Source organism: Solenopsis invicta, chromosome 12 (assembly GCF_016802725.1).
Source record: "Solenopsis invicta isolate M01_SB chromosome 12, UNIL_Sinv_3.0, whole genome shotgun sequence".
Classification (NCBI taxonomy): domain Eukaryota; kingdom Metazoa; phylum Arthropoda; class Insecta; order Hymenoptera; family Formicidae; genus Solenopsis; species Solenopsis invicta.
Window position 1 is genome coordinate 12,568,624 of NC_052675.1, and position 13,113 is coordinate 12,581,736.

At 36.3% G+C, this 13,113-nt stretch overlaps 1 long non-coding RNA gene across 1 annotated transcript in view; it reads right to left on the minus strand.

Annotated features, from left to right (window-relative positions):
• The window catches only part of LOC120359143, a 39,249-nt gene extending 26,380 nt beyond the window's left edge, over nucleotides 1-12,869 (minus strand). The window contains exon 1 of the long non-coding RNA XR_005575951.1: nucleotides 12,305-12,869. This is a non-coding gene — a long non-coding RNA (uncharacterized LOC120359143). The remainder of the gene's footprint in view (nucleotides 1-12,304) is intronic.
• Nucleotides 12,870-13,113: the final 244 nt, after the last annotated feature.

The window sequence follows — 13,113 nt, forward strand, 5'->3', positions numbered from 1 at the left end:
TATTTTTTAGAATCGTTCTTTCCCTGATGGTTACACATATCGCGTTACCTACCTATTTTTTCGAGATACAAGCTTAAACTTTTATCTTGCAGTACTGTCCGTAATAATTCATTCGTTATCACAATGTAGGACTTCGAAAAGCTGAGTAAGTAAATACAACGAACGTTTAAACATGAATATCTTTTCACATATCTTCGCGACGGATGAGATATAACGGTGATGCGCGTGACGTCTCGTGCGCGTCTGCTAGAGTTTAGGCAATAAAAGGTGACAGTATAAAAATGACCCGTTAGAGAATTGATTGAGGCAGTTGCGATAATGAAGATAATAACACGAAGTTACTAATGAAGATAGTAATAAAGTTGATTGAACGTTATTAGTAGAAACACCCGGAAAGTAGCGAGTAGCGAAGGGAATGTGACGAGAGACGCAACAAACGTCTTGAATGGAACGCGAGTACAGCCGTAAATTTAACGTAATGCGTCAATTAAAATTGAATACAAACAATAGATGTATGGATGTGTATCCTCTACTTGCAAAGTGCAAAATTCGTCGACACATATACACGGAAAGAACAACCATGGTTAAATTGATAAGATATGTTTGGTTAAGCAAATTTTGGCGAAAATAAATAGATTTTCTGGTTATTACAATGAAATATTAAATTAAAACATTTAGTAGACACAATAATTGTAAGAATTTGGTTAACGATTTCTGATTGGATTTACAAAATTTCTGGTATATAGCAGTTCGCGGTACTGCTATCAAATAGATGCGGCGGCGTCTCATTTCTTGTAAGGAGAAAATCACAATAGAATAAATAGCGCAGCAATATAAGATTTTTCATTGATGTTTTAATAAATAAAGTGATTTTTTCTGTGAATCCCAAAATCATTCAAAATTCGAAGACGTATCTTAACAGCATAGTTTTTAATAAGCTGTAGAAAAATTAATTCACGAATCTGATTACCTAAACCAGAATGCAAGTAACCAAATTAGTTTGGTTAACTCAATAAAAAATATAAATCGTCCATTTCTTTTACCAAACAGTCTGGTTATTTTATCCACTTTTTTTATAGATTTATTCAACAAATTTTTCATATGTATATGTATATGTCGCGTCACATTTTCCTCGATTCATCGCGAACGCAATAATTAGGAAGCGCTTGGACTACCCTGACGCTGAATTAATTGACCGTGCTTCGCGCGCCAGCACAAACATCTAAATTAAACATCGTGCCATTACTATGTGTCCATTAGTTTGAAGATACCGTTGAACAGTCGCGGGGATCCGGTGGCGAGTAATTTAACCCCACCCCGCAATACGATCGTAAGTCTTATCTGCTAGTTACGAGTTTTGTGCCGTATGAGCGTAAAAGTGCCGATTGCGCCGCAGCTACTGACGTAAATCTGAAATTTCCACTTGTCGATTACTTGTTTCTCGGAATATTAAAAAAATATATCAATCCCTAACGGAGAGTTATTTATAGTCATGATTAAATCTCGGAAAAAAAGGAACAAAATACAGGGAGGCCATTGTCAATATTACAAATTTGGAACGCTCGTGTGTGAATATATACCATGTTTTTCCTTTCTATGAAATAAAAGTCGCGATGACGACATCACCGGAAACGAACGCCGTCAAGTAATTGCACGTATAATCGCTCTATAATGTATCGAAACGATGCCAAGACGATGGAGGAAAATACATCGACCGCAGATTGAGAATGGGATTCTAGTTAAAGTCGACTCTTTTTTTATCGTGAAACGATGTCTCACTGGGATGATCCGCTTGATATCATTTCGTAGAATTAGAATAAAAATAGATAAAGTAGCATATATTTACGTAAATGTTTTATAAAGTTATCAACACGTACGCACATGGTGTACTACATCGAAACCTTTTATAAATTTTTTATTTGTTGTTCTGTATAAAAAGATTAAAAAATGTGCGACTATGAACGCAGAAGTATAAAGAATACAGGCATACTTTTAAAAATATAATACAGTAAAAGTAATAATTTTGTTCTGTTATATAACTGTCAAAATAACTATTATCGTACAATATAACTCGTTTTTATTCATCTTGGAAACTTTCGATTATAAACGGCGACTTACTGTCATCGTTAGAGGCAACAAAAGGACCCGACAATACCAATGAAACGACGCGAATACCCACGTCGAGAGAAGAACGAGACGAGAAGACAAGAGCGAAGGAAGCTGCACTGACCGCAGACTTGGAAACGAAACTTCCGTTGCAAACAAGTGCCGCTCAATTCAAGAAACAGAGTCGATTCCCTTTTGTACTCTTACAATTTTTATTCATAACTGTTTTCTATAACAGGTTGAAATGATATTACATTGATTCAATTTAACCATTAAAATTTATTGCAAATCTATAATAACGATTGATTTGATCGTTGAAAAATCGTAATGTTATCCATTTTCTCCGGAAGATCTCAACTATGATGCTGTACCCGTACAGTTTCAAAGGAAGGCCGCCATTTGTTACGATAAAATGCAGAATGTGGAAAGAAACTTCGAGGACTGGAACCGTAGATATTTCAGTTCCAGTTAAACGGCTCGATTCTTTTTAAACGAAAGCCCAGTTTCACTTTTCGGATGCTCGAGAGGATCCATGATAATCCTTTATGGTCCAGACCGTCAAGTTGACCGTTCACTTCTTCTAGCGGACATCGATGTTCCTAGACGCCCTATAACGTACGTAGGCGTGTGCACGGACGATGCGTGCACACACACATGCACACGCGTGCACCTGCACACGTGCGTACGCGCGCCAAATATAGATGCCAGTATTGAGGGCACTCGCCCTAATAATAGAAACCGAGAAAATTTTTAGCCCTTGATGCCGACCGGCGGCCGCGTCGCTTCGTAGGGATCCAATTTGGATCTGAGGAACATGTGGTGGTAGGTGGTGACGTATACGAAAGTTCGAATGAGAACATGCTCAGTTTCCGCGCGGAAACTGGAAGAGAGATGGTACCGCCACGACGTAGAATGTCACGCCAGATGTAGGGATAATCGTTATATCGACAGAAATCAAGATTCAGTATTGTAATCAATTTGTTTGAGACTTCGAACGAAATTGTTATAATACAAAGTAAAGAAAAAATAATTAAAAATTCGCTTAATTGTGTTCATAAAGATGATAAACGTATAAGCCCTTTAATTAGCCTTTAGATATTCAATGTTAAAATATTGTTGTATTTTTTGTTGTATTTTCAAGAATAATTAAAATATTTAATTTATATATATTTAAATTTTGTGGATTTAATTGAATTAATTAATAATTTTGTGAATTTTGTGAATTAAAATAAATTATGAAAATTGTGAAGCTTCGTATGTTGGTCAGGCGAATAGACAGTTAAAAACACGAGTTATGGAACATTGAAAGAATATAAACTAGGACTCTTCCAAGTATTATACAGTTATTACGAATCACATGTTAGAATTACACGTTTGATTAGAATAATATGGTAATATTGGATTTTGAACCAAGGTATCACAAAACACTGATATCTGAAATAATCCATATTAAATATAAAAACGCAAATAAAGACATGAGACTTTTAAATAAAATATATTTTGATCTGTTAGATAAGGTTTTTAATAATAAATGTTTAACATAATCATTCTTCGGCTAACCTGTAATAGCATTACTGTTTGTGTATTTTGTTTGCTCCATTACGAACTGCTAAAGGCGACACATATTTTGATTATAATAGTATATTACCAAATATTTTAACGGAGCATGTAAGCGTTTTATAATTTATTATTTTTTTTAATTGTAAGACTAACAAAAATTATTATAGTGCATAAAGATTAAGATGATTGTGCTGGTTCATAATTTAAACAGCTTGACAAAACTTTTAATTTTTAATTAACGTTAACCATGAATTTTCATCTGTAGAACGAGCCACACTAACGATCCAAATGATAATTCGCGTATCGCAAGACATCAGGATACTGTTAAGACTAGGTTGATGTATGAATCATTTTAATCATATCCGTAATACATAGAATGTAAACACAGGAAGTTAAAAGTAATTTTTTTTTACAATTATAACGGACGATTGAAAAAGATCAAGTTAGATTGAAACTAGTCTCGCGATAGTTATGAAAATAAATGTTACAAAGTGAAAAAATTTATTATATTTTTATTGTGCTCGTTATTGGTCTTTCTGAATTATTTATTGTTGTATTACAATAACGAGCAGGATATTGATGTTTGTGAAGTCACTTTTGATTATTTCTGAAGATTTAGACATATAAATTATTATTACGTACTCTCAGCATGAATGGATAACTGATTATGAATACCATATTAATCGTTATTCTTTTCTGATAAATCGACTTTATCATCTTCATGCTACTAACATCTTCAACTTGGCACCTTATTTTAGATAACTTAGCCCGAACTGGCGCCAGAATCCTCTTTTTATCACTCTGACACACTATGTGATGATAAAGCACCAAAAAATTCAATGATCTTCAATGTGTTTATTTAACTGATATATTGCTCATCTACGTGCACAATAACGCAGTTTTTTCCTTTAAAAAATTAAAGATGGATTTAATGGTAACGTAATAATATTGTGTAACTTCTCAGTTCCAAATTAATGCGATTAAAAATGGAAATAACCGCGCAGAATGACTATAGATAATTGTGTAGTAAGATATTAGGAATATTATAATTATACTCGTATGTTAGAAGTTATTTACTACATTTGTTGCTTTCACAAAAATTTATCTTTTATTAATCGATATTCGATCATTCATCAAATATCATTGAGTTAACCGATTTAAGTGTTAATCAAATTTTCTCGGAATTGAATGGTTCATTCACACTTTACACTTCACTTTTATCGACAAATGCCTTTAAGTAGTTTACGTTATATATGCTAAGAAATATCAGACATGCATGTGTATTTATTGATAAAAATGAGATATTAGTATGGATTATTGAGTCCATATTACTACCATACAAGTCGATTGATATCGCTTCAGCTTTGATTCTTCACCTGTTTATAGTTTATGCCAAAAATCTTTCGAATCTCGAGCAGAAAGTTGGTTGTAACACTTGTAATAGAGTCATAGTCTTAAGTGCAAGGCACAATTGACGTTAATCGTATCGATGCCATACGACTGATTAACGCAAATGTCAATTGCTTCGTACGGCATCGATACGTTTTGTGATTAACGTCAATCGTATATTGGACTTAATGACTACAACTACGATTCTATTACGTCTTTCTGCTTAGGCCCTTATTAGAAGAAACAGTTTATTTAGGTTCGGAATGATAAGATAAAGTAGTCATAAGAAAATAAGATAAGAGTTACTAAGAAAAATTCTTTCAATTAATCGCCATTTATTCGATAAAAGTATCAACAGGATCGTCAGTTTTTAGTAATTATTAACTTACTTAAAGACTTATTTTCTATATAATATATAGTTTTATTATTACTAAAAATTTACTACATAAATTCTGAATTTTTCAATTCCGAAATGTTCTTTTGTCATATTTATTATAAATTTGAACCAGATTTTTCGTTTCAGAAAAGTGACGAGAAGACATAATTCGCGCTAAACGCTAATTGTAAGGTGATCGCATGGCCGTTTAATTGGGATACGAGCCACGCGCGCTTGGGCCAAGAGACCTCGTCGTCTATTCATAGTCGTACTAGAACTAGATTCGAGGGTGCCGCTGACTTTGATCCGAAGCCTCGTTCCGGCTCGTATATGTGGCTATCATTCCTTTTTGTTACGATTCTGTCAACGAAGACATACCTCACTTGTAAACCAATCCGCCGAGCAATTATACACCAATAGATCATTCACGCTCATACATTATTTCTTAAACGTGCGCTCATAGATGACTGAGACTCGAAATTATTTCAATTGAGAATTCGTCAGACACTTATTTGCTTTGTAAAATGTGAAATTTTTTATCAAAATTGCCATTTCTACTAATTCGAAAATAGGATTTCTCATATACAAGATACAAGAGCTTATTTTATATAAAATGAAATTTATCGAGCTAAAAACTTTTGTACATTTTTCTTCAAAACCTATTCCCTTCGGGATTAAAAACATATACATAAGAATTATATAACGTATAACTTTTGTTAATCAAACTATAAATTTTTCCAAATTATTATTCTGCTCTTCTAATTTATAATTGATTATTGCTTCCCTATTGATACCTGAAGGAATTACTGAACAAAATGAACGTGTAAGTGACTAACTGAATAGAATGAGGTTTGATAGTTCGCTAGTTATATAAAAAAATTCTAATGATCTTTACGTAGTTTTTGTAGGGAGCGTTGATTACGATCCGATACGATCTCTCCAAACGACAATGGCCAGCCGTGCAGAGCCTGAATGACTAGTTTTTAAAACAGGCCGAACACACAACGAGAGAGCCGCACGTCAGCCCTTTCATCGGCCGATCGGGTAGTGCGCGAGAGAGTAAATGAGCCAGCTATCATTCACTTTCTCGTCCTTGATCGTCCCAGCGAGGCACAAAAGCGTCTCGCAAGTTCCGGCTGCCGGCAAACGCGGATTTCGTGAGTCAGGAGTCCACGATCGTGGACGAGTTGGATGGATCAACGATGATCGGACAGCGTGATGACTAAAGCGGGTCGTGCCTCCGAGATTATTATACGGTACGATGACAATGTTTCAGAAATGTCTTTAATTGATAATGAGCTTTATAAAATGCGGATGTAAAAACGAGAAGCGATTACACAGGGTTTTGGTACAAAAAACGAGAGTAGTCGTTTCCTATAGTTTCTTGGGTACTGAATACGAGTCTATTGTTCAGATTGTTCCATTACGTCACAATTTTTAGTTTGTAATTAAAATTGCAAAAATTGCTATTTTTACATATTTTCTTATATTATATTTATGACCCAGAAAAAAATTTCTTCGAGTCAAAAAATATTTGTTTGAATCAAACAAATTTTTAACCATATAGCAAAACCCGAGCATTTCCTGAGTTTTTACATCCGCTTTATTGAATTCATCATTTTGAATTTATCAATTTTGATCATCAAATTTGTGTATCCAGCAATAAAAAAACCTTTAAGTTTAAGTAAACATAATTGAAAAATAATTGGCAAACTGTCAATCTAATTTGCACTTTTTCCGCAATTTGCCCGTATTTAACCATGAATATCTTATTAAATCGACACCAAAAATTTCCTTCGAGGACTAAAAATCCTAACAATACATTTAATTTTGATTGCAGTTAAACTTTTCCAGCACGACACATTCCGTAATTAGAATATGACAAAATACGTAAAAAAAACCTTTTTTCCAATTTTAATTTTCAAAATTGTAGTTGTGCTTTTAATTTTAATTAATGCTTCGATAGTCACTAATTACTTATAACTTTCTTTGATTAACTTGAGATTTTTGTTCTACTTGGAATGTCGCGATACGAATGTCATTGCTTTAACTCTAAATTATAAAATTAAGGCTTGATTAATTGAGAAATCTTGCGCTATAATTTGGCCATCCGTAGTACGGCTCTCATAATTGGCATTTCTGCAAAATAATTCTGCCAAGTTTTATTAGAGATCTCTTAGATCTTCCGACTGTGAGTCATTGTAGATTTTACAGAATATGTAGAACAAACTAAGATAATGTTTCCATTGTTATTAAATAATTATTTTAATTTTTATTATGAATTATTGTGTTTTCAACTAGAAACTTTCTCCAGTTACACGATCAAGTTCGTTGAATACAAGATACTTCTCTAATAGTTTTTAGTGACAAATATCTTTAAAAAAGAGTGTTGCTAAAAATTTTCTAAAAAAATCTAAGTTGTCGATAATTATGAAAAAAGTTTGAATAGAAGTAAAATAAAATAATATTATTTTTTAAAAGTATAAAATAACAACTTATATTTTAAAATCAATTAAAATTGATGGCAAAATGAGGAAACTTTAGTTTTAACCAATATTACGAAAAAAAAGGTAATAATAGGAACTAACAATCGCAGAATATAAGGAAGAAATCGAGACCGTTCCTCTACTTCCGCTTTCGTAAAATGAACGGTTTCCGGAAGTTAGGGTTAAGTATAATATTTTACAGTTTACAATTAGTGTTAGTAATATTAAGGAAAATGCTAAAAGTTGAAGATCAATTCATGAACAATATTGCTGACTGAGCAAATATTTTACGTAAATGTTCTTAATATAAATTAACATAGAAAGCTGGGAATGAATTTATTTCTACACTTGCACTTGGAATTGAGGAAACAATCTGTGCACAGTTCGAAGCTCGAAAAGAAACTCTGCATATGACGACAACAAACCCTGGACGCGCCGAAATTGTCGCTCGGGCGCTAAATTTACTCGCGATCGCCTAGAGACATTTCAAGGGTCGATCGAGAGATACCATTCAAGTATTTTCAATTAAGTTATCGCCAGCAAGTGAAACCCTTGCGACAAGTTAATCGTTACCGACAGCCGAAGAAGTTGAAGCTGCACGCACGGAAATGAAGCTGATGCGGCGAACATTGAAAATTAAAAGAAACCTAGCACGCGCGGCGACCGAGTGACGAGGAAAAACGTGACGCAGAAAGAGGAATGTTTTTTTCATTAGCACATATATGCGACAGAATAGTTCACAGATTGTTCATTGTAACATTTATTGCCGCATTGACATGGGGCCAGTCAAAGAATTGTGTGTTTAAAATATTTTAGTATTTATGTGTACATTTTCATAAGAAAGAGGTGAAGAAAGAAAAAAATAGAACATACGAGTAACAAAGAAGAAAATATTTAACAGAGAAAGGAAAAAAAAGAAAGTATAAATAGGAAGTAGAGATGGCTGAGGAAACGTAAGAAAAAGAGAAGAAGCAAGAAAAGTACAAAACAGAAGAAAGCAAAGAAAGAAGAGAAAAATATACGAGAAAACGAAGTATATAGATCGTGCCCAATAGGGAAAGGAAAGAAAAGCGGGCGAGCCAATGGAAGAACATGCGTGAACGAGCGCACAGTGCATTTCCATAATTTCTAATTAGTAATCAGTCGGTAGCTGCGCGCCTGCTTTGCCTTCACCTCGTCAACGTCGCGCCGCGCCGTGCGGTGCTAGCCGGGGAGAGAACCAACAACTCGCCTAAGGTACGCGGGTACGAAAACATATGCACGCGTGCGTGTACGCGTCGCGTAAGCACGTACCGGCCGGCGCGGCGCGGTAAGGCTCCCGCGTACGCGTGCACACGCGTGTGTGGGTGAACACGATGGCGGCGGCGGCGGCGGCGGCGGCGGCGGCGCAGGCGGCGCAGGCCATGCCTGACCAGTGTGCCACTTTCACTGGCTCGTATTTGGGTCATCGCATCCACCTCGCCTGCCTCTCTTGTCGCTCTTCTGGAGGGGTTGTCGGAAAGGATCCGCTCCGCCGCGCGATCGACGCGCCGCGCCGCAGCTGCTCGCGCCGCGCCGGCTACGTTCGTCGGACGCGCTTCCCTCCGAGGTGCGGAGGACGAATCGTCCTCCGCTCCGTGTGGATCCGCGCCTTCCCGGATTCGCACTTCCCACCTGTTGCTCCGCGTCACGTGTGTTTACGAGCAGAGGGAAAAATGGCGACCCGGCGGAAAACTCTCGAGTACGCGCGGACTGAACTCAAATCTCAACCTTTTGTCTTTATTTATACGCGATATCTTCGCAAAACTGATAGTAATTATCTTTGCTTTCGATCAACAACCCGTGAAAGAAGAAACAAAGTACAAAAATCTCTAAAGATTTTTGTAATGATTACTCTTTGTAATTTGATGTTATTTTGATTATTTTTTACAAACGCAAAATATTATTTTTATATTAAATGATATTCCTGAAAGATTAATAAAAAACGGTTATATGTGCACTCCTGATATTATATCAATTTTATATGAAGTAAATAGTACTATATAACATTTCAACATTTCAATGTTTAAAATTATCGAGAACATTATAACTGTTAAATGTAATAATTATAAAGTTTATGAATATTTTATGCATAATAATTCACATTAATTTTTGACTGTAATAATATTCGTAGAACATTTTTCTAACATTCCATGGATATCGAAGTAATATACGAATATTATGTAAAAACGGATAGATAACATTAACATAATATTCCCAATATTAAAATAATATTAAAAATATTAAATAATGTTCTCGGAATATTATTTTAATGTTTTATAATATTCGTGTAACATTCCAGGAACATTGTGCGTTTCTATAGAAGCCTGTATTGAATTCCTTGAGAGCCTCTGAATTTACTGAATATTAGTTATAGAGAAAATGTGTGGGCAATTGTTATTTATAAGGACATATGATTGTAATTTGGGATTTTTAGACGTTTACTCTCGACACGATTCGACTAAGTGAAAGAAGTTGAATACGCAATGCATTTGAATACTTCAACTTCGAAGAATGCTAAATGCATGCATTCGCTTCTCTCCTGAAAGAGACCGCGCGCTTAAGTTATCGCCAATTATGTAGTTACTTCGCATTATGATGCTGTCTGACATCCGACGTGCAGTGTGTATGCTAGATTTGTTGACGCCGGGACGCTTTTCTCCGTTGTTAATTCGCTTATGCAAAAGTCGATCGATATGTACACGTCGCGTACGGACGCGGCAATAGCGCGCGAACGCAATAATAATGCAATTGCGGCGTAATCGCGCATTATTATTAGCGCTCGGTGACTTCGTTGAAAGGAAAGAGAGAACATAAATCTTTAATGATCATGATTGGAGGCACTCTTAAACCTTGCTCGCGTAGACACTATTAGAGCCAGATCGCGAGAGGACGACTATAAATCTTGACGGGAACATAATTGCCATATATAAAGCGAACGCGGCGACGCACGTATATGCAATCGAAAGATAAAAAAATGGATAGCTGTTTATTATAATTTGCATTGAAGAATCGCGCGCGATTTCATCGTAGGCTTAATTCTTCTACGGCTCCGGATAATGTACGTGATTCGCTCGCTCTAACGTCCACAACGACGAATAAGTAAAGTCCATATTTCCTTCGTGCAGTTATGCAATTCGCCTCATGCGGCCTATCTCTTCTTTACGTAGGCTGCATCGCACCGCACATTTTCATGCTAAATATGCGGTGATCTCCATCCGATGCATATTGTACTATTACATCGCAGTTTTTATTGGTAAATAAAGCTCGTCGAATATTACTTATCCACGTTGAAATTTACATGATCTTGCAAAAGGAAAGTCCTTTAATTCATCAATTGATCAATCGTATTGTTCGCAAATACAACACTTTGCTCTGCAAAAGCTGCATTTACGCATAATACGGATGACGGATTGATTGATAACTTAAAAAACTTACCTAAACTTGAATATAAATTCATCATTTTATGAAACATATAAAACTCGTCACTCATTCATTTCGCTCGTTTCTCATAATTCCAAACTTCATTAGCTTTAATCGACTCAGCTTTCCGATAAGTCAACAAACAAACAGGCAGGTAAACTTCGCGAGTCCAGAGGGGAAACCGACCTCGAAGGAAATTTCTCCGTAATCGACCCGGCAATCTCCCCACTCCCTCCATTCACGCCTCATTGCCAATATATCCAACGCATTCATTACCCAGAAAAGCCGTGGGCCACCGATGGACTTTGCAGCCGGTGCACGACGAGGCCGTAGAAGAAACGCAGACTCGTACCGGCGTGCCTTTAGCGAATTCCCGAGACGTTCTAAGTCCACGGTGTTATGGCACCAAAATCAAGTGTACGGATTAGGTCTGAAATCGCTGAATATAACGTCAAACGTTCCTCCTCATATTACTCGGCTGTCGAAGAGAGTTTCAAAGATAACTTATGCAAAAAAATATCATTGGTGAATAATTTTATCTTAATTAACTGGCCATAGATGACAAAATATCGTAACATCCTTTCTCTCCATGTAACATTCCGACGTATATTATTTCAATTTCATTAATTCTAATTAATTTATCACGGCGTAAAAACTCGTTTTCTGTCGCGTTCTCGTCGCGTGACGTCCGTATATCCCGGCGTGTCACTTTTGGGAATAACGCAAGTCGAGAGTATCGAAATACCTTCGGTATTTTCGTCGGCGGACGAGTGAAAGTATCGATACCCTGTTAAATTTAAGCATCCCTACTAAAGTCGTGATACTATTACTCCGTCGACGTCCTCTCCGCCACGGCGGCGGCGCGGTGGTGCAGACGGCCGGCGCAGAATCGTGTGGTTCTCCCATTTACCCAGTTCCTCTCGCTCGCTCGCGCGCACGAACGTACCTTGGTTATGTAACCAAGTGAAAGTGGCACAAGCACCGCCGCCGTCGAACAGGCACCGGCGACTCGCAAACAACCGCACCATCCGTCGTGGTACTACTACTATTACTACTACGATGCCACCTCCGGTACCCATCCGACCGAACGAACGAACGAACGAACGAACGAACGAACGAACGAACGAACGAACGAACGAACGAACGAACGAACGAACGAACGAACGAACGAACGAACGAACGAACGACCAGAGAGAGAGAGATACGATCCCGCTTCACGACCGGCGGCATATTCTATCATCCTAGAAATTGCGTCGCGTCAAAATTCTACCCCGCCTATGCCCTCGCCAGAATAGATCTCTTTGTATTTTGCGACTCGCGGTTTACCATCGCAAAAATGTAATTGCCCGACGTTACGCTTTACTTATATGGATGTCATGCCTGGCCGTTTTGCGGCCGCGTATACATGCATTTCATTTCAATTAAAAATATGCAACCATTATGCAAGAATGGAAAAGTTACTTTTTAAAAGTAATTCGTTATTATTATTTAAAAAGTAAACATTCATTACTTTCCCCCGTTCTTTTTTAATAAGAGTAAATTATACATAATAAAACAAGAGCAAATTAAACATAAAATTTACTTTTCTACTTTTCATTAAATTTAATATTAATGAAGACTGTTATTTTGCATCTTAAATTCGCAAGGCCTCAAAAAGAAAGATTTAATAATGCTCAAAATGCAAATTAAAAAATTTCGATTCTTAATAAATTTTTAAATACAAAATTTATACTTTTTTCATCCTAAATTTTGTGT